Below are 23,047 nucleotides of genomic sequence, written 5' to 3'. Positions count from 1 at the left end.
TTTATGAAAACATGTTTATTTCACTGTCTTGTACATAAATACAAAATAATTTATTCTAAGTCTCATTTTACGCAGCATGTATTCATATAAAACATGAAACAATGTAGCAACAGAAAAATTATAAAAAAAGGTTTTTACAATGAACTAGGATGATAGAAATCATGAATGTTTGATGAAAACACTACTTTTCAATGTTTAATGTATCTTCTTGCTTGGCTTTCCCAATTTTTCATATTTACTCTTACTACTGTACCAAAGAACTAGGGGGATAACCAATGATGGTGTTGTCATGAAGGCAAAGGCCAACCAGTCCCAATAATGAGATGAAAATTTCTTGTTGTATTCCCTGAAGGCAATGATTCCTCCTTCACCTGGTTCACTGCTCAAAGAACGTTTGATCTGAAATAAATAAAATAAAATAAATAAACTAAAAAAAAACTGTTCTGTCATAATTATTGACCATCATTTGAAATCATTTGCTCAAAAGATACTAAGGTAAAGCAAGCTTGGATACAGGGGTAGCATAGCTCAGTGGTGTATCAAGCTGGACACCCTTTCGACACCTGCATGCAAGAGTGACCTCAAAATCTGATAAGCATAAGATAATAAGTGATTAAAGTTTGAATATCACGAATTTTATTAAATTCATTTTATTTCTACTGATAGGATTGTTATCAAAAATGATTTTTCATCAAAATTCTTGACAACCAAATTTTAATCACTTGTATAAAGTTTTTCCATTTTGAGTTGCGCCACTCCTGCATGCAGCCAATGGTTTACAATAGCGTTTCATTAGATCTTGTATATCTTCTAAGCTCATTTAAACCTTCAGTGAGCGCACCAGTTTTATAACATGCAAGGTTGCATGCAGACTCTGAGTTCGCACTTATTTATGACCTTATTTTATTTGAACTAAAAATAATTACCTGAAAAAATATTGCGTTTCTTTTAACTAAAATTATAGAAAATGAGTCAACAATGGAAACGAAAGAGGAAAGATATATTTCATATAGAAAAATGAACAAACTTTTAACACATGTAAATTTTAACAAAAAATTTCTAAAAAACAGTAATTTTTACAAAAAAATGACTGAAAGCCACTTATTTTCCATAGCAGTCATTGCATATAAAATTTTCATGTTCTAAACACATAAATTTGTGACATCTTTTACAAAAATATTTCGTAGGTCTATTTTTCTTAGTCACAATATTTACATCTGCCTTTTTGGAGAAAAGATATATTTGGTTGTTGTTCTTCTTCTTGAAAACCACAAATTTCCATAATTCTTAGTTTCAAAGTTGTTGGTAATGAGATGATTGATGCCCTTTTGAGCAATTGATCTTGAAGTAACGCAAAGCCTAGATCTCATAAAAATGTTAGTCTTACGATGGTCTTCTCTTCAGTAATATTTGGATAATAAACAACTTGACTGTTAATTCCAGCAACATTCAGACAAAGATAAAAAACAATTGTTGTCATCTTCTTGTAGTTCTTGCAGTCAGGAGCGTGGACTGACACTCTGCATCAATCAAAAACAAGTATTATGTTATCACTTCCAGCCGTGCCTCCGTGTTATCAATCAATGAATGCAGGAGCTAGACAAAACATTGCAGGGTGGGAGGAACAAATTAAGGCGAGTTATACATGAAGATACAAAAGTGCGGAGTCAGAGTCTGCATGCACCCACTGGAGCATTAATTGATTACAGTGTCATCTACATACTGCAAGTTACTAATTCATTATTTAATGTACTTTTAAATATTTCTACAGAATATAAGTTGAACAGAAGCAGTGATAAAATGTCCATAAAATTGTCCATCAATTTACTCTGTGACACTTTAATTCAATATACAGTTTACAATATTATTATAATTTAGTTGCTAATGTTCTTATTCTGTTGTCTCAACAGCATTTGTACCTCTAAAATTGTCTATTCCGCTGTACGCTCTGCACTAGGATATTCGTGTGTAGTGTATGATATATCCTAGGCACTTCTCGAATGGTAGAGCTGGACATAGGTTTATTTATTACCAAGTCTTGACAAAGACTTGGCATAAATTTCTTACATGAAAAACTATTTGTATGTTGTAGAAATAAAACACAGTTTTAGCTGAAAATACAAAGACAACCTCAGAGTCTTAAGGTGACGAAGTCAGGGGCAGAGCCCCGGTGATCGTCTCCCTAGAGTTTAGTTTAGTTTAGTTTAGTCTCTCTAGGAGAGACAGAGGTAAATGGTGAACTGTCTTTGGCTTGGAATTCAACTAATATTTATACATAATATTTTACAAGATTCCAAGCCAAAAGACCAATGAAAAAATTGAAATTGGTAAGGAAGGCGGGGCGATGCGCGCCAAGGATGCTTATTGGTCACTCTGACCGAGCACTTAGCGACAATAGGTATCAATATTAGGTTTTCATGTTCTACTCTATCGAAATATTTTGTTAGTGAACAAAACACATGTGAAGGACAATATCTACATCAAAACAGTTGTATGAGTACATTTATAGTAAATAGTCTGCCTCAAGTACATATCTTCTAACTTTTCATAAATTCTCATATGTATCACTTGAGGTAGTACCTTTAAAGTTTAACTCACCAGGCAGTGCCAGATAAAGGGGCAGACAAGCCCATGACTATCACGGGTGCCAAATTATGAGGGGTGCTGATATAAAAATAAAATATTTTTTTACATTAATTATTTTTTTAGATTTTATAAATGATCACTTTTCATGTGACATTGATTAAATATTTGTAGTATTCTTTATAAGATATAATAGTTTAATTACATAGTCAGAATTCTCAGAATAATAACTCAAAAAATAAGATTAATAAACAAAAACAAAAATTTACTAATAAAAATAATGATGTCTAATGAAAGTATTTATGGCTTTTATCACACAACATTGATGGAGACAAATGCTAAGTACTGAACCGATCTTTATACAAAAAGGCATCTATTATACAAACAGCATGATTATGAAGCTACTGTTACGTAAAAATATGAGTCATAGTTTTAACCTGTAAACATGTTTTTATTCACTAATATGTTTTAGATTATACGAGACCTTTCGACCATAAACCCCAAGTAATAAAAAACTGGTTCCATTCGAATCTTCCGGAATTAGGCCTGTCCATTCGAGGCGAAACCAGGTCAATTGAGGTCAACATCCATGCAGTTCTAGAGCAGCTGTTTTCGTATAAATATGAGGGAACTTTTATTTTGAAAACAGTTAATAAAGAAGATTCGCGCTCGCGATATTGTTGTTACGCTCGCCTACTAATAAATTATGTAATAAATAAATTAATATCAGTTATTGTGCTTTTTAATGAATTAAGATAAGAACAAGACATTATAAATTAAAGACTTAACAATTAATAAATTCACAACAAATGGTGTAAGAAGTGAGATCGAACATAAATTAGACTTATAATAATAATACAAGTGAATATAAAATATATTGTGAAAATGACGACGATTTATGAGCTCACAGTGACGAATTTAAGAAGACATCTCGAAGACAGAGAATTAGCTTCTACCGGAAAAAAGGCTGAGTTAGTCCAACGACTAAAGAACGCTTTGCTAGAAGAAGGACTAGATCCAGAGACTTATATATTTGAAGACAAACATGATGCTGTCCTCTCGTCGATTTCGAAAGTTTCTGGTGACATCGCATCATTGGAGAACAAAGTTTCTGGCGATATTTCAAAAGTTTCTGGTGACATCGCATCATTAGAGAACAAAGTTTCTGACGATATTTCGAAAGTTTCTTCTGATGTAGCCAAAGTTTCCGGCGACATCGCTTCGTTGGAAGACAAAGTTTCTAACGAGATTTCTTCGCTGGAAAGCAAAGTCTCTGCTAACATCTCTTCGGAAATCTCTAAAGTCACTTCTGAGATGTCTGCCCTGAACGATAGAATATCTTCGTTAAAAAACCAAGTTGCTGCCGATATGTTGGCCTTCGAAGAAAAGATATGGAAAGAGATAGAAAAGAAGCTGGAGGAAACAGGGACAGCAGAGAGAGGAAACAATCCGATTACAGTGGAGATAAAAGAAGACGAGACGAAATGTAAGTTGGAGACACGGCCGAAATTTGAAGGAAGTGGAGGTTCTATTCATGTTAAAGTCCCAACTTTCGACGGAAAATCATCATGGAACAACTACATGAAACAGTTCGAATCAGCCGCAAGAGCAAATGGATGGTCTGAAAAAGAAAAGGCTGTAAACCTGACTATCGCTCTTCGAGGAGATGCCTTAGATGTGCTTCAGACCATAGCCGTAGAGGAGACCGATGATTTCGAACAACTGAAGAAGAGGTTAAATATGCGATATGGCCACGAACATTTGGAGCATGTATATCAGTCACAGCTTAAAAATCGTAGACAGAAGAAAGATGAGGCTCTTCAAGAATATGAGGTAGATATTGCCAGATTAGTACGATATGCTTATCCAACAGCTCCCGAAGACATGATGGAAAAATTGGCCGTTCAAACGTTTATTGATGGTCTTCGTGATCATGAAATGCAGAGAACACTGCGATTAGCTCGTCACAAAACGCTGGTTGATGTCTTATCCGCCGCCCTCGAATACGAGTCAGCTACGCAGGCCTCTGGCGGGTACAGTAAAGTTAGAACTGTAAAAGAGGAAGGAGATGAAGATAAACTTGACCAGCTCGTTAATATGATAAAAAGCATGACATACAAGAAAACGAATACCATCAGATGCTGCAATTGTGGCGAAATAGGACACGTACGAAGCTCCTGTAAGCACCCTAGGTACGACGCAAATCAAGAAACTCACCATCAGGAAAACTAGAACGGGTCAGCCTTAGGGGGGCAGCTTCGACCCAGAACTTTTCCAAAGACCCTCTCATACTAATAGCTTCTTTGAAATGTCGTGAAGATAGTGTATATGTAGATGGAGACATAAATGGTAAAAAGCATACGTTGTTGGTGGATACCGGAGCGACCAGAACCATTATACGCCCGACAGTTATAAACAGCCGAAAGAAACTGTTACCAACGAGGTTGCGACTTCGGACCGCTACAGGTGAAAATGCTAACATTCATGGAGAAATCCAGGTACAATTGGGAATTGGAGCAGAAAAGTTCGTCCATACTGTTATAGTTGCTGACATCGAAGAGGATGTTATATTAGGAATGGACGTAATGAATATGCATGGATTCCAATTGGATTTTAAGAATAAGGTAATCAAAGTTGGCAACGAGGAGGTATTTCTCCATCCACATAATGACAACACTGTGGAAGCAGCCATTACAGAAGATACAGTCGTGCCTGCGAGAAGCGAAACGATCATAGTAGCGCGGCTACAGGAATTTGTGGACGAAGGGAGACCTGTTATGATGGAGCCTTGGAACCACGACGATGAGGTTGGCCGTGGAATCATAATTGGAAAGGAATTGGTGACTTCGGCTAAGGAAATTCCTGTGAGACTTATCAATGTCAACGACTACCCAGTGACCATAAAGAAAGAGACAAAAGTAGGAACTTGTGTACCTGTGACATCCATAATCCGTCAGGCGACAACATCTTATAATTCCAACGACAAATTCGACCAAATGGTTGCAGTTGCAGGACAGTCTCTAAACCAGATGGAGAAAAGGAAATTAAGGGAATTTCTTCGGCAGTATCGTGATATTTTCGTACCGAAAGGAGGAAAGACGGGAAGAACTACCGTTGTTAAGCATAAAATTGATACTGGTAATGCTAAGCCAATTCGTCAAACAGCTCGACGATTACCACAGGCGAAAAGAGAGGAAGCTGAAACGATTGTTCAGGAAATGAAGAAAGACGGGGTGATAAAACCTTCTACGAGCCCATGGGTCTCTCCGGTGGTCCTGGTTAAGAAGAAAGACGGAACGACGAGGTTCTGTGTGGATTATCGTTTGCTGAACAACGTTACCAAGAAAGATAGTTATCCTCTGCCTCGGATCGACGATACATTGGACACATTGGCTGGAAGTAAATTGTTTTCTACTTTGGATTTGAAGTCTGGATACTGGCAGGTAGAAATGGACCCAGTAGATAAAGAGAAGACAGCCTTCACCACAGGATCTGGATTGTGACAATTCAACGTTATGCCATTTGGACTCTGTAATGCTCCTGCGACATTTGAGAGGCTTATGGAAAATGTGTTGAGAGGGTTATCTTGGAAAACATGCCTGGTTTATTTAGATGACATAATCGTCTTGGGGGAGACATTCGAAGATCATTTGAGGAATTTAGAAAACGTTTTTAATCGACTTAAAGCTGTCCAATTGATGCTAAACCCCAAGAAGTGCCAGCTATTTCAAGGTAAAGTCAATTATCTGGGTCATCAATCAAGAGATTACCGCTCGGATACAGACTGCCAAAATGCCTTTGAGACCTTGCAAAAGCATTTAATAACAGCACCAATTTTAGGGTATCCACTGCCAGAAGGAGAGTTCATCTTAGATACAGATGCAAGTAATGTGGGAATTGGAGGAGTGCTGTCTCAGATTCAAGGAGGACAGGAACTAGTCCTCGGATATTTTAGTAAAGTTCTTTCAAAACCTGAGCGGAATTATTGTGTCACGAGAAGAGAACTTCTAGCAGTAGTAAAATCAGTAGAGCACTTCTATCAATACCTTTATGGTAGAAAGTTTCTAATCCGAACCGACCATGCCGCCCTTAAATGGTTGATGCAGTTTAAGAATCCAGAGGGTCAGATAGCCAGGTGGATCGAACGACTCCAAGAATACGATTTTAAAATTGAGCACCGGGCCGGAGTTAGCCACAGAAATGCTGATTCTCTTTCCAGAAGGCCATGCCCAGCAGAGTGTTCCCACTGCAACAAAACGGAATCCAAGGAAGCAGCAGTGCTAAGAACAACGATGGTCAACGACGACTGGACGCCTACTAAGATCAGAGAAGAACAAGAAAGAGATCCAGTTATACAGAAAATTCGAGAATGGAAAGAGGAAAACCGACGACCAGTAGTTAAGACGTATTGGGCCCAGTGGGGCTCATTTATCATGGAAGATGGCTTACTCAAACGAGTCCTGGAAAATGATGACGGTTCGGAGAAGAGAAGACAGTTGGTGATCCCAAAGAGCAGAATAGCCGAAGTACTTCGTCAGTTACACGACAGTCCATCGGGAGGGCATTTTGGTGTAAAGAAAACCCTTCAGCGAATTCGGGAACGGTTTTATTGGATGAACAGTTCCGACGACGTAAAAGACTGGTGTAAGAAATGTACTATTTGTGCCACGAGTAACGGGTCCTACCGAAAAAGGAGAGCTCCTATGAGACAATATAATGTTGGAAGCCCGTTTGAAAGAATAGCTTTGGATATCGCTGGGCCATTTCCAGAAAGTGAAAATGGAGGCAAGTACATGTTGGTAGTAATGGATTACTTTACTAAGTGGGTCGAGATTTACGCACTTCCAGACCAGAAGGCCGCCACCGTTGCAGATAAGTTGATCCAAGAATATATCAGCCGATTTGGAGTGCCTTTGGAGATACATAGTGACCAAGGCAGGAACTTCGAAAGCGATCTATTCCAAGGAATATGTGATAGACTAGGCATGAAGAAAACAAGAACTACAGCATATCATCCGCAATCTGATGGTATGGTAGAGCGGATGAATAGGAGAGTCGGCAAGTATTTGACAAAGATGGTGTCCGATCATCAGCGAGACTGGGACCAATACCTTCCGTTCTTCACCATGGCCTACAGATCTGCTGTTAACGAATCAACAGGCCAGACACCAGCCAGAGTCCTATTCGGACGCGAAATGCGACTACCTTGTGATCTAGAATTTGGGTGTCGACCTGGAGAAGATGTAGCAGGTGAAGATTATGTGATCGAATTACGAAGAAGAATGGACGATGTACATGAGTTGGTCCGTTTCCACCTTCAGATCGCTAGCGACCGAATGAAGAAACGGTACGATACACAAGCCGAAAAGGGTTGCTTTAAGAAGAACGACAAAGTCTGGCTGTATAATCCCAAGAAGCGAAAAGGTTGTTCTCCCAAATTGCAGCAGTTTTGGGAAGGTCCATACCTCGTCATGGAGAAAATCAACGATGTCATCTACCGAATAAGCAAGATTCCGAGGGGAAAGCCGATGATAGTACACCATAACCGGCTGGCGTCTTTCGAAGGTGACCACGACGTAGATGAAGAAGTGGAAGTAAACCAAGTCCAAGATGTGTCTGACCTCACGTTTGAGGAATTCATGGGTGCCTATGGAGGTACCGGTAAAGCAAGACATGGTGTTACCACTGAAGAAAAGCAAGATCTACTCGCGCTCCCTGATGACTACTCGCTGGCCCTTGCCATCCCGGCCAGTATCAAAGACGCACCAGGGTTGGCATCCGTCTTTCGAAGGAAGTTTGGTCGAGTTGCAGAATTTCAATGCCAGGTGCCAGCTCCCGGTAAAACGTTGAAACTCCAAGATGCATCACGTTACCTTTTCTACCTGGTAACAAAAGACACTGCCCGTGACCAACCTACCTACCGAGATGTATGGGAAGCCTTACTTCAATTGAGAGAGCACGTACTAGAGTCCGACGTGCAAAAGTTAGCCATGCCAAAGTTGGAGTGCCGCCAATTGGATTGGAGGGTTATCCGAAATATGGTGGAGGAGATCTTTAAAGACACCGAAGTCCAGGTGTTAGTCTGTTGCAATCCGCATAGTTACTGGTGCGGAGAGGAAACCGTCCCTTGTCATTTTTATACAACTGGAAGTTGTATAAGAGGGTCCAGTTGCCGATACCAGCATACCGTTCCAGTTCTAGTCCCGACAAGGTTCCAGGAGGAACCATCTTTTGAGAGGGGGGCAATGTTACGTAAAAATATGAGTCATAGTTTTAACCTATAAACATGTTTTTATTCACATGCTTATGTTTTAGATTTTACGAGAGGCTTCTATTTACCTGAACTGACCTTTCAGAAAAAGGTCGAACCAATGCGAGAATACCCGTTTGCCTTTGTCGTTATAATTTCGCCGCTAGTCGAGAAGGCTGTTCGATGGTTCTAGCGTAACGGCAATGGCATATATTAACAGGACATTTTATTTGGAGGGACAGTTAATTCTGAAGACGCGCTCGCGAATTTAATTGTTACGTACGGATATATATAAATTATTGTCAGATAAGTTAATATAAATAAAAAAATAAATTAAATCCGTAAGTGTTATAAATATTGAATTTAATAAATTCACAACAATACCTATACTATGTCTAATATCTCTATGGCCATAAACAAAAAGAAAAATCAATAAAACCTCACACATTGTCACTCATATCATAAGTCATAACTTATCATGCAGTGTAAACACGATTTTTTAAAACATCATAGAAACGAGGAATCATAACAAATCTCATTGTCATATGATAAAATCATGTAGTGTAAAGTCTACTTTATGACTTATGATATGAGTGAGGTTTTATTGATTTTTCTTTTTGTTTATGGTCATAGAGATATAAGACACAGTAGTGGTATAGGTATCAACTATTAGATTTTTAAACTATTATAATGGAAATCGTGGACAGGATATATCAAATTTAGTGTTGATATTATACCAAATTAAAAATAATTAATAAAGAAACTAAACTAAAATTATGACTAAACTATAAAACACTAAATTAAGAATAAAATAAACTAAATAAATAATAAAAGAAAAATACGACACAATAGTACACATTAGATAATAGGTTCAATATCAATGAAACAAACAATAAATAAATAAATAAAGAATATCTCTCGGTAAGGTAATGTTGCTGAATTGACATAAGAATAAGGCGCGATATTTAAATATATGTTGGTGTTACCCGTATTATTACCGAAAATCATGACAAGCTATGACGAGCCGCATGACAGTGCTTATGACAAATCACACAGTATAAACATGTAAATTTCACTTATGACCAAATCATATGACAAATCACATGATAAATCATGTAGTGTAAAGTCGACTTAATACTTAAGTATATGGAACAAGATCTGAAAACTCTAAAATGAACAACTGAAAAAAAGAAAGCAAGGAACATATCAGAAAGGCAGAAAATTATAGAACAATGTTAGTCCCACAAAGGATTGTAGAGCTAGTGATGATGACTTTTGTAAGGTTGTAGTTACTTCTTTGCTTCTAATTCGTGACTTTTCTCCAGTTATTTATTCCAGCGGTTCTGTTTTATGTCATATTATTCGTGTACCTGTGCCATTACTCTTAGAAATATTGCTTATGGGTAATAAAAAATAGAAGGATTGAAATAAAACACATCGTTTTGATGCGAGAAAGTTTTATTTAATTATTAATAATTTAATATAAATATAATATTAATATTAGAAACTTTATTTCTATATTTATAGTTTTGTTCTAAGTTCCAACTTAAAAAGTACCGTTATTGTTATAAATTTTACATAACTAACTACAAAATAAATAAATTTCCACGTCCATAAATTACCAAATTCTACCAAATAGTCATTTTCTGTGCGAAAAACTAAAGAAACAAAAACGATGTAAAAGCTATGATTAAAAAAGTACATAAATACAATATATTCTAAAGTGTGAAAAAGAATCTCCTATTGTCACAACACAAGAATACGAAATAACGGGAAACAATTATTAATACAATCTAAGGCCTGGAAATGATTACCGTTTGTAAAGCCAATTGATTTTGATGATTTTCCATATTTTCAGAGGTATTGACATTCTGACATATCACACGAGTCCATAATGTGTGGGCCAAGAAAAACCGCTCTCCAAGCTTACAAAAACAATATTAGGGCTTTAAAAAATAATACAACGAACTTTGTAAACACTGGCAAAAATATGTACAACTTTTCTCTGACGATCAAAACTTAGATACTACGAATAAACACACAGACTTAACTGGCCCAGCAATATTAGAATCTGAAGTGGAATGTGCGATTTCAGGTTTAAAAAATAATAAAGCTGTACAGTCCGACAACGTAAATACTTAAACTCTTCAATATCAAACACATATGCAAACACTTTAATAAATTATACAATAGAGAAAAAAAAAACGTCAGATTGACTGAAGTCAACTTTCGTAGATATTCCAAAGTAGCATACCAATCGCTGTGAAGAAGCCGATTTATAACACATGTGAAGAGAGAACAGGAGACATTCAGTCAGTTTGGTTTCAAAAAAGGTTTGTGTGGTTTAGAAACACAACAGGCACTTTTTTGCATGCAGTTATTGGTATCAAAAGGCAGAAATAAGGATCTCACAACTATCTTGGTAAGCGGACCTGTTTCTAAATACATGTTTGCAATTTACGGTCGATTTAAGTAAAATTATTGCTAATTTAAAACGTATCGCGGGGCGAACTCTGGCTCAGATCACTATCTTGTGGGGGCAAAATTGCGGCAGAAAATCGCGACAGTGGCAAAAGGGAAAAATGGCCAAATTAAAAAATGGAATGTTGAAGGATTCAAAAGTCCAACACAGACACAAGAATATCAAAATACTCTCCAAATAAAACTCGATGGAATCAAAGAGGAAGATACTGCAGAGGAAGAATGGAAATAATTAAAAACAATAATAACGGAATCTGCAGAGGAAACTGTCGGAAAAGCCATAAGGCAAAGAAATGCGGAATGGTATGATGATGAATGTAGAACTGCAGTAGAGGAAAAAAGGCAAGCTAAGCTTAACCAACCTCAAAGAAACACAAAAAGTAGCAGAGAAATTTATAACAAAAAGAGAATACAAGCGACTAGAATATGCAGAAGAAAAAAAGAGAGGCTTTGAAAAAACAAGTACAAGAAATCCTAGAACATAACAATAGACACGAGAGCAGAAAATTCTATAAAAGAATAAAAGACAGCACAGTCATTTAGACCAAAATTGACAATATGCAAAGACAAGGACGGAGAACTACTAACAGAGAAACAAAAAATTATAATAAGATGGAAAGAACAATTTGAGGAAAACCTAAATGCAAACAATGGAAATAATTAAAACGAGACAATATATTTTACGACGAAGCAGCACATTGAAAATTCGAGTTATGAAGAAGTAGTCCAAATACTAAAAAAACTAAAAAAACAGTAAAGCGCCAGGAACGCATGGAGTTTCGGAAGAATTATTGAAATATGGAGGACCCGAACTTTGGGGAAGAATCCATTACCTGATAAAGTTGGTATGGACCAAGGAGCAAATGTCGGAAGAATGGGCAGTTGGTCTTATACAGCCAATATATAAAAAAAGGAGATAAGAGGGAATGCCAGAATTACAGACCAATTACATTGCTAAATGAAATATAAAAAATCCTTTCTGGCATTATCTACACAAGATTGTCAGAATACTCCGAAAATATAATTGTTGATTATCAAAATGGATTCAGACCAAATAGAGCCAGTACAGACAACATATTCATACTTATAACAATCCAAGAAAAAGCTTATGAATACGAGATAGAACTATATAATATGTATATAGACTTTAAACAGGCTTTTGATAGTGTGAAGAGACAAAATGCTGGAAGACCTCCGAAATCTAGGTATATCAAAAAAATAAATCAGTTAGAAATCAGTTCAAAATCCACAGTTAGAGTAGATGGAGAACTGTCTCCCCTGTTTGACATCAACATGGGTGTGAGACAGGGAGACACATTGTCAACTATGCTGTTCAACCTAGTTCATGAAGCAGTCGTCAGAAAAACCAATGTAACCGGCCATATAAACACCAAAACAGTACAAATTACTGCATATGCAGACGATGTCGCCATTATTAGTAGAAGCAAGACACGATTAATGGAAACGTTCAAGAAAATTGCTCCTGAAGCACAAAAAAGAGGGCTTAAAATAAACGAAACAAAAACTAAGTACATGACCATCAAAATAGCACCCGAGAGTGAGAATAATATAGCAATAGACAACTATACTATTGAACGTGTGGATGCCTTGACATATCTGGGCACAGAAATCAATCAGAAGAATTCCGTGAGTAGCGAAATTAATGCACGTATTTCCAGTGGAAATCATATATACTATGCTAATAAAAGATTGATGACATCGAAATTATTAGACAAAAGAATCAAAATGACTATCTACAGAACTTTGATTAGACCCGTAGTAACTATGGAAGAGGAAGCCAACTCAGGACATTCGAGAGAAAGATACTGAGAAAAGTATATGGCCCGGTGCAAGAGGAAGACGGCACATGGAGAATCAGGAGAAACGACGAGGTTAATGAACTCAATGAACATTGTAAGATTTGTGAAAAGTCAAAGACTGTCATGGCTGGGACATATTCGGCGACAAGAAGACACGAAAACGACAAAGATATTACAGTGGAAGCTGGTAGGAGGGCGTGGAGGTGAAGGAATTCCCATGACGAGATGGTTGGATGACGTGGAAGACGACCTGAAAACCATGAGTATAAGACATTGGAGGAGAAGGACCCAGAGAGATCTGAATGGAAGGACATAGCCAGACAGACAAAGACCCATCCAGGATTATGATACCAAAAGAAGAAGAACTTAGCTTCAGAAGACAGGTTTATATCGCTCCTTCCCCAGATATTATCATATCCGAATTCTTGGAAATAACGTATGATAATCTATCGTATCGAGTTTTTTTAGCCCTAGACAGTCAAACGCTTGACCACCTGTACTTGTGTTTCCCAGAATCAGATATAAGGAGTTTTTCTTAAATGGTGCACCTCCAGGCAGCATTGCACTAACTAACAAGACAGGTTGTTCATCACACAAAATGCACTAAGGAACAACCAATATTGTTAATGTTAGACAAACACGAGAACCATGTGGGCTTAGAAGTGATAATGACAGCAAAAGAAAAGGGAGTTATACTTTTAACGTTTCCATCACATTGTAGTCACAGACTGCAGCCCCTCGATGTGTCTGTTTTTTCTCCATTTAAAAGTCAATATAACAGAGTTTGTAATGATTGGCTACTGAATCACCCAGGCAAAACCATATCCATCTACTGCGTAGGTGATCTTGTGTAACAAGCTTACCCTTTGACTGTAACGCAGAAGAACATTATTGCTGGTTTTCAAAAGACTGGCATCTACCCTTTCAACAGTGAGTTCAAGAACTTATAATGCCAATAAAAATCGTGATTACACCTGAGCAAATCCGACCATTTCCTAAAGCAGCACAACGCAAAGAAGTTGGAATAGGAAGGAGGAGAGGCAGAAGTCGTATTTTAACTAGTCCACCAGAAAAAGCAGAGGCCGAAAGATTAGCTCTCGAGAGAGAAAGAAAGAAGTCTGGTAAATTATCTGTAGCCATCCGCAATCTATCTAAGAAGAAAGTTTGTGAAGATTCTGAGTCTTTGTCCGAGGAAGTATAAATTCCATATCAAGATACATATGATTATCTAGAAATATCTCTGAGTTCTGAGGAGGATGAAATGGAAGAAATAGATTGGAATAATAGTTCTGTGATTCTTAAGACTGACGATTTTGTGTTTGTTAAATTTTGTACTAAAAGTCTGTTGTTTATTATGTTGGGAGAGTATTGAAGTGTGATTCATTTGATGAAGTTGAAGTTCAATTCCTGCGTAAAAAAGGAGGAATCTGGAAATTTTATTTTCCGAATGTGGGGGACAATAGCGTTATTGAGAAACAGGATATATTGCTTAAATTGCCTGCACCAATATCATCTGGAGGTACAGAGAGAGTAAAATCATCGTTTGTATTTCCGGTTAAATTGTCAAAATACAATGTACAATAAAGAAAAGTTTCTATTGTGTTGAAAAAAGTCTTTCTCATTTTCAAAAAATGCCTTCTAAACATTTCAGTCTTCTAAAAATTTTCAGAAAACAGTCTTCTAAAATTTTTTGTGAAAATCTAAATTTTTAAATGCTCGATTATATTCTTTGCCCTGACTGGTTGTTGAAGAATTAGTATGTCAAACAATTTATCAAACATGTCTATAACTTCAACAGTACCTTCTGCAGCTGATGGGATTACTTTAAACCGTGTGTATAACTTCATAGTGGCAACAACTGTAGCACTTAAAACTTGCGTTGCATACTTAACCTTTATTTTTTCAAAAGGACTTGGTCTAATATGCGAGTCTGTTAATTTGGGCGTAGTTCTAGTAGTGACTTGTTTATCATGTTGATAAAAGGATTCTACATATTCCCAGGAAGTTGTTTTCCCATTAAAAACAAAGGAATGTTTTAACATATTATTTCTAACTAATTTTATAAGATGTGGTGGGTCAAACATATACATTATTTTTTTATTACGAAAAACAAAATACGCCTTGTTTGGAGTTACATTTAAATCATTACCTAATTTCCAATTATATGATCCAAGATCGCTTATTAAAGCACATACATCTAATCCACAATCATTTATTTATTTATTTATTTACGGGATGTCCCCATTTTACAAAATTTAACAAAAATAAAATATGCTAACCATAATACAAGTACATACTAAAACTAAGTATTAAATAATGATTAAATAATTATTGTTAAACAAATGATTAAATTAAGTAAATTAAATTAAATTTCCTGAAGATCTTAATAAAATAAAATGAAATGATCTTAATAAAATGAAATGAAATAAATACTTCAAGTTAATGTCACTCATCTTTGATTCCTAACATACTCCGTCAAACAGTGCTTAAATCTTACAGATTTTATATTCACCAGATCATGAGATTGGCTAAAGTCATTTCCCAGGATCTGAATCCTGTTAATAGGAGAGAATTTGTCATAGTTAGTGTGATACTGTTTTATAGAAAGCAAAGGCATGTCTCTAAGAATTTTAGTGTTACATCTAAAGTTGATAAGACTTAATAAATCACAACAGTCAGTGGTATGATCAAGTAGTTTATGGAGAAAAACTAGATCACATTTAGTTCTGTAGTCTTCTAAGGAACTGATATTTAGCCTTGACCTTAGTTCTACCGAAAACATGTTCCTTAAGTTTAATCTATAAGCACAAATCCGGAGAAACTTATTTTGAATTTTTTCAAGGGTGTGAATATGATTAACACAGTATGTTGACCATACTATAGAAGCATAAGACAGCATGCTACGCACAAAAGTAAGATATAAAATTCTATATGTGGGTACTGAAAGATCTCGAGAGTTTCTTGCGATAAAACCTAGATTTCAGTAAACTTTATTTGACAAATTGTTGATGTGGGGGATATATGACAAGGAACTGTCAAATAACACTCCCAAATCTTTTATTTCAGTCACTCTTGATAGAAGGCTTGTATTAATGTGATAGTCAAACACAACATTATTTTTAGATTTGCTAAAGGATATAACAAAACACTTATCTTTATTTAACTGGAGACCATTGGAAAGAGACCAATTATACAGGGAAGTAAGGTCTTCCTGGATCCTTAGACAATCAGATAGATTTGAAATTTTAAAATATAACTTAAGGTCATCAGCCAATTGCAAAAAACTGACAATTCTTTATTAACTCAGTAATATCATTAATAAACAAATTAAAGAGAAGAGGACCCACATGTGAACCTTGTGGAACCCCTGAACTCACAAAGATAGGAATTGAAAGTGAACCCTTTATAAAAACAAACTGAATTCTTTCATGAAGATAACTACTTAACCATAAAAAAACCACTCAGGAAAGTCAATACATCTTAATTTAAAGATGAGTAAAGAATGGATTACTGTGTCAAAGGCATTCGAGAAATCAGTATCGATGGAGTCCACTTGGTACCCATCCTCGAAAGCCCTGATAATGTAATCATAATACAAAACAAGATTTGTAGATGTAGATTCACCCTGCCTAAATCCATGTTGCTCATTTTTCAAGAGATTCCTACAATGCCAAGTAAGATATTTGTTTAGAATTAGTTCAAAAAGTTTTGGGATGGCAGATAACATAACAACAGGCCTATATTTTTTATATTGTCTCTGTCACCGTTTTTAAATACAGGAATTATATAACTGTCATGCCACTTACTAGAGAAGGTGTGTAGTCTCAAAGATAAATTAAATAATACATGTAAAGGTTTGGATAGACTGTAGACACATCTTTTTAAGAAATATGTAGGAATATTATCAGGGCCATAACTCAGTTTATCCTTTAGACCATTTATAGACTCAAAGACGTCAGAAAGTGAAAATTGGATAGGTAAATGTAATGCCAACAGAATTATTTACTTTAAAATTGAAGTTACTTAAATTAACTTTGTCTGAGCGATAGACACTAGAGAAATGGCTTGCAAACAAGTTTGCTATTTCCTCATTTGATTCAGCTAACAAGTCATTAAAATACATGACATTTGGAATTCTGTGGCTTTTATTCAAAGAGTTTATATGGTTCCAAAATTGTTTTGAGTCTGAGTGAATAGATTCCTCAATGTTGTAGATATAAGATCTGTAGCATTGATGTGTTAATGTTTTTGCATTGTGTTCTAAGATCTGAAAATAAGGTATAACCAGCTGCTAACTGAGTATGCTTGAATCTAGCATGAGCAGCTTTTTTTAAATAACAAGTTTTTTAAATCTGGAGAAAACTAACAAGGAAATTTTGAAGGTTTACATGTTTTTTTCAGAACAAAGAGTGATATTGCTTCAGAAAGAACTTCATAAAAATTATTTACTGAGATATTAATATTTGAATCATCAAAAACAATATTCCAGTCAACTGAAGAAAAATAATTATTTAGACCTACAAAATTTGCATTACGATAGTCAAAATATGTAGTATTATAATCTAATTGTTTAACATTACCATTAAAACTAAGTTCACAAGTAAATGCCACATGATGAAAGTTATTGGGAAGCAAAGTGTTCACTGCCTCATACACTGACAGTTTCTGATAGTCTTCAATACTGTGGAAAATGAGATCCAAAAATACTCCACATTGATTTGGTATAATATTTGATTGCCTCAGGTTCAGGTAAGAGAAGCATTCACATATCAGCTTTGCTGCATAGTTTTGTGGGCAGTCAACATTTATTTAGTTTGTACCATTAAAACTGTCACATTTGCTGCAGATTTGAAAGCTTTTGATTTATCACCAAAATCTTCAAAACCTACAATTTCATCCAACCCCCTATTGTAAAACATATTTAATTGCCATTTCGTCAAAAGACAAAAAACAAATTTTGTCTAATTTAGTAAAGTTTGCTACTTTGTGTTGTAAAACAGTAAGTAAAGCTTAATTTAGTCCAGGCTCAATTTTAATATGTTGTATGTGTTTAAATAATGTCTTAGGACTGGGTAAACAAAATTTGTTACACACAACATTTTTATAAACTTTTGGTCCAGTAAAGTACATTAAAAGACATTTCTGTTTAAATTGATTACTTACTAAATCTTCTACATCTTACCTTTTTTCTAGATTGTAAAATTTGAACATTAATGAAATTAGCTATATTTGCTGAAGGACAAAATTTAGATGTAAGTGCCATATAGTCTTCAATTGTCACATTGTGGATATACTTCTTTTTCTGTAGACTGTAACTTTTCTTTTAAATAATTATTTTCCTTCTGTAATTGTATAACTGTAGTTTGTAACACATTTTTTTGGGGAGTATTTACTGATAATTGTTGCAACCCTTGAGTTGAACTTGGTGTTGCACTAAGTGGTGTTACTGGATATGTAGTTAGATGTTCAGGTTCTTCATGGAATATGTTGTTTTTACCAGGAGTAATAGTACTATCCTGAAGTACAGTTATACTGGATGGTTTATGTGGAATACTTCCATTTTCCTCTATATCCATAAATGAACTTTTTCCACTATTTCTAAAAGGAAAAGATAAAGCTTATTTATGTATTACATCTTAATTATTTACTTTATTTACCTTGATTAATAGGACATCTTGGGAGACATGTTTTGGACTACAGAAGAATAATAATTATGATCAAAATAAAATGACGATGTGCCCTCCAGTAAAGGAAAGTTTGTAGGAACTACAGAAGGTTGTAATCGATTTCTCATATATATCATTAACCATGCCATTAACCAAATTTTTGCCTTGAATACAAATATTTTTTTAATACACAATAATTTTAATAATCTGTAATACCTACACAATTTTAATCCTAATTTAACACTCACCTATTAACATCTTTCGGAAACGAAACACTTTGTAGCTGCACAAGTGTGGCAAGGCTATTTGTATTTTTGTTTTTATTTTTGTACATATCAAAAAGTTATACAACGTAATAATTGTCAAATAAAAAATGTATAAAAATTATCTCTGTATCTGTATCTACATAACCCAAAAAAAAAAGACTAAGAAGTAGAAGAAGAAGAATCTCGATTCTATGAGTAAACAACAAAAAGTAAACACAGTGTTGCCGATGTCACGATATGAAATTATGTTAGGCCGCTGCTAAAACTATCAGATTTTGCCAAAAATTATATTAAAATTTTTGAAAAAATTATGTTAACATTTTTTATCTTGGTAGTTTCTAAAGGTAATAAACTACATTAGAAAAAAATTATTTTATTCAACTTAACTTGTTAATTAAAAAAAAAAAACATGAACAAAATATATGTAATATCAAATACTATAATAAAACTAATTTACATCTGGAACGCTTTCATAACTAAGGTTAGACATAATCGCAACATAATTAATGTTAGACGTAGAGTTACCAAAGAACCATTGCCCTTGTTCTTTGTCGATATAGAGCCAAATGAAAACAATGAAAATAAAAACATATTTAACCTGCAAGACTTACAAAACTGCATAATAGCAGTAAAACCACCTAGAATAAAAAATAAAATAGTTCAATGCACAATGTGTCAAAAATACGGACACTTAAAAAGTTACTACCTGAGGCCTTTCGCCTGTGTTAAATGCGGTGGATCACGTGACACAAAAATCTGCAAAAAAGCACGCGACACACCAGCAACATGTGCCTTATGTAATGGCAATCATCCAGCAAACTATAAAGGATGTGCTATAATATAAAGACCTAGTAAATTCGAAAAACAAAAATATAACAAGCAGCATTCCTATACCTAGAGTTGCAAGCCTAAATAATAATAACACTAATGCTCACCATATACGCCAATCACATGTAACATATTCTCAAGTTGCAGCAACTAATACTTCTTCACAAGACAACAACAATAATTCAGACCTTTCAAATAAACTTACAGAATTCCTCAACGAATTTAAAAATATGTTTGCACAATTGATAAATCAAGACAGCATGATACTAAGCATGCTTACAACAGTGATAAATAGAACGTCGTAATGGCTAACTCACTTAGAATAGCAGAGTAAGAGGTCTTTTATAAAATTTCCACACTACTCTGTCTATGTGTGTACGCAAATGATCCAGATGGAACAGCCCATGCTGGTTCAGTTGTAATAATCCGTACAGCTATAAAACATTACGAACTTGCTCCATATAACACCAACAAAATTCAGAGTACTATCATAAAAGTACAAGCGCTCACCTTCCCATTAACAATAGCTTCTATCTAAAGCCCACCACGCCATACCATCAATCTGGAGGAATAGAGAGAGTTTTTTGAACAACTTGGCTCACATTTCCTAGTGGCAGGGGACTGGAATGTAAAACATACAACCTGGGAAGCAAGACTGATATCTCCAAAAGGCAGAAATCTATTAAAGATCATACAAGATAATAACCTGAAATACCCTACAACTGGTAACCCCACATACTGGCCCACTAATAACAACAAAATTCCTGATCTGCTAGACTTTGCTATAACCAAAGGAATACCTGAAATACACAGCGACATCACCCCCAGTTTTGATCTACATTCGGACCACAGTCCCATTTTGATTACCTTAAGTACCAATATAATTTGGAAAACTCTTGCATCAAGGCTATGTTCCTGAAACACGAATTGGGTTCAATTCAAAGAAGAAATCAATGAAAAAATATATCTTGACATTCGACTCAAACACAAAAACGATATTGAAGAAGCTGTAAAATATCTAACGGAACAAATACAACAGGCCGCTTGGAAAGCTACTCCTGAAAAGGAAAAAACCATTGATGAAAGGTATAGTATACCTCTCCACACTAGAACACTAGTAGAAGAGAGAAGAAGAGCCCGTCGCAAATGGCAAAGAACAAGAAACGCGATAGATAAAACAAATCTAAACAGGCTCACACACAGACTTCATTCCGCTATCCAAACAGCCAAAAACGAATCTTTTGAAAGATATGTCACAAACCTTTCTCTTGACGACAACTCTCTTTGGAAAGCCAAAAAGAAATTCAAAAAGCCAGTAGTAATGAAATCACCAATTCGGAAAAATGATGGAACGTGGGCTCGATCAGATATAGAAAAATCCAACAAATTTGCAGAACATCTATCAACCGTCTTCTCCACCCCACAGGCCAACGATATTAACGACGAGAAAATTAGAGACTTCCTTAATGCACCCTGCAGCTATCATTACCACTAAAATACTTCTCACCAAACGAAGTCCGTAACGAAATCAACCTGCTTAACCCTCATAAAGCTCCAGGATTTGACCTTATAACTGGCGAAATCTTAAAAAAACTCCCAAGAAAATGTGTCGTCTTATTAACCATTATTTTTAATAGCCTCCTGAGACTATGCTATTTTCCAGTGCAATGGAAGTATGCACAAATTATAACGATACCTAAACCTGGTAAACCTCTAACTGAAGCCAGTTCGTACAGACCAATAAGTCTCCTTTCGACTTTATCAAAAGTTTTCGAAAGGTTAATCCTTAACAGAATAGAAACAATAATACCTATAGAAAACCTTATCCCAGATCATCAGTTTGGTTTTCGGTCAAATCACTCAACCATACAACAGTGCCATGGATTAGTTAACAAAATAAAAGAGAGCCTAGAAGGAAAACAATTAAATCATACTTGTCCGACAGATACTTTCAAGTTAAATACGAAGGTGCTCTATCCAACTACCATCAAAAAAAAATCCGGAATTCAAGGCAGTGTACTTGGCCCATTCCTTTATCAAATCTTCACTGCTGATATTCCTATTAGCGAAAATACACTAATGGCAACATTTGCGGATGACACTGGTATACTAGCATCAGACATCAACGAAATATTAGCATTTAACGAATTGCAAAATCATCTCAATGGTTTAGTCTCTCAGAAGACTGGTTTAAATGCTGGAAAATAAACGTCAACACAAACAAGTCTTGTCAAGTAAATTTCACAAATCGAAGAATTAGATGTTCACAACTACACCTAAATAATTCACCTATACCAATAAAAACAGAAGTAAAGTACCTGGGCCTTCATCTAGACGAAAAACTTACTTGGAAATCACGTAATGCAGCCAAACGACGACACCTCGACCTAAAAGGCTGGATAATCAACAGAAGATCGCAACTTTCATTAGAAAACAACCTGACCATCTATAAAACAATACACAAACCAGTGTGGACATACGGAATTGAGCTGTGGGGCTGTAGCAAACCATCCAACACCAAAATATTACAGACATCCCAGTCAAAAACTATTCGTATGTTAGCTAAAGCCCCATGGTATGTGTCAAACCAAACCCTTCATGCAGACCTCAACATCCCCTTCAGCAATGATGTGATTGCTGACCACTCCAGAAGATACATCAATCGCAGCGCAGACCATCCAAACCATCTCATAGACGAATTATTTAACCCCCCACTGGTTGACAGACGTCTAAAAAGACTTTGGCCAGAAGATCTAGCTGCTAGGTAAATTCCAGAGAGTCGTCATGGACTAAACCTGCCACAAGCCAAGAACATACATCATATTTACTTATTACTGTATTGAAGTAGATTGTAAATTAGCAATAAATAAATAAATAAATAAAAATTAGAATCAGAGTCAGAATTAGAATATCTTCTTCTTAATTTATCTAAATTACTCGAACTTTGCATGTTAATTTTTAGAATATCAAATGTAATACGTTATCTAAACTGTACAACTAAAATCCAGTAACAGAATTGTAATCCCAATGGTATTTGCTATATATACTTCATGATTTGGGAATCTCTGCGCGATGTAGGGATTCTCCAAATTATACTTGATGTACTTCCCCGAGCTACATATAAAAATCAGAGTTATGTTAGGCAATTCTACA

At 35.5% G+C, this 23,047-nt stretch overlaps 1 long non-coding RNA gene across 1 annotated transcript; it reads right to left on the bottom strand.

The window, feature by feature from the left end:
• On the bottom strand, positions 1-19,200 carry LOC140452529 (uncharacterized). The gene is made up of 4 exons (XR_011952199.1): positions 19,049-19,200; positions 18,792-18,964; positions 18,317-18,732; positions 1-399 (listed from the first exon to the last, which is right to left on the bottom strand). It is a non-coding gene; the product is annotated as an uncharacterized lncRNA (long non-coding RNA).
• Between the last annotated feature and the right edge of the window lie 3,847 nt (positions 19,201-23,047).

Source organism: Diabrotica undecimpunctata, chromosome 10, assembly GCF_040954645.1.
Source record: "Diabrotica undecimpunctata isolate CICGRU chromosome 10, icDiaUnde3, whole genome shotgun sequence".
Classification (NCBI taxonomy): Eukaryota; Metazoa; Arthropoda; class Insecta; order Coleoptera; family Chrysomelidae; genus Diabrotica; species Diabrotica undecimpunctata.
Note: the sequence above shows the minus strand (reverse complement) of the source record. Positions and strands in the feature narration are given on the sequence as shown.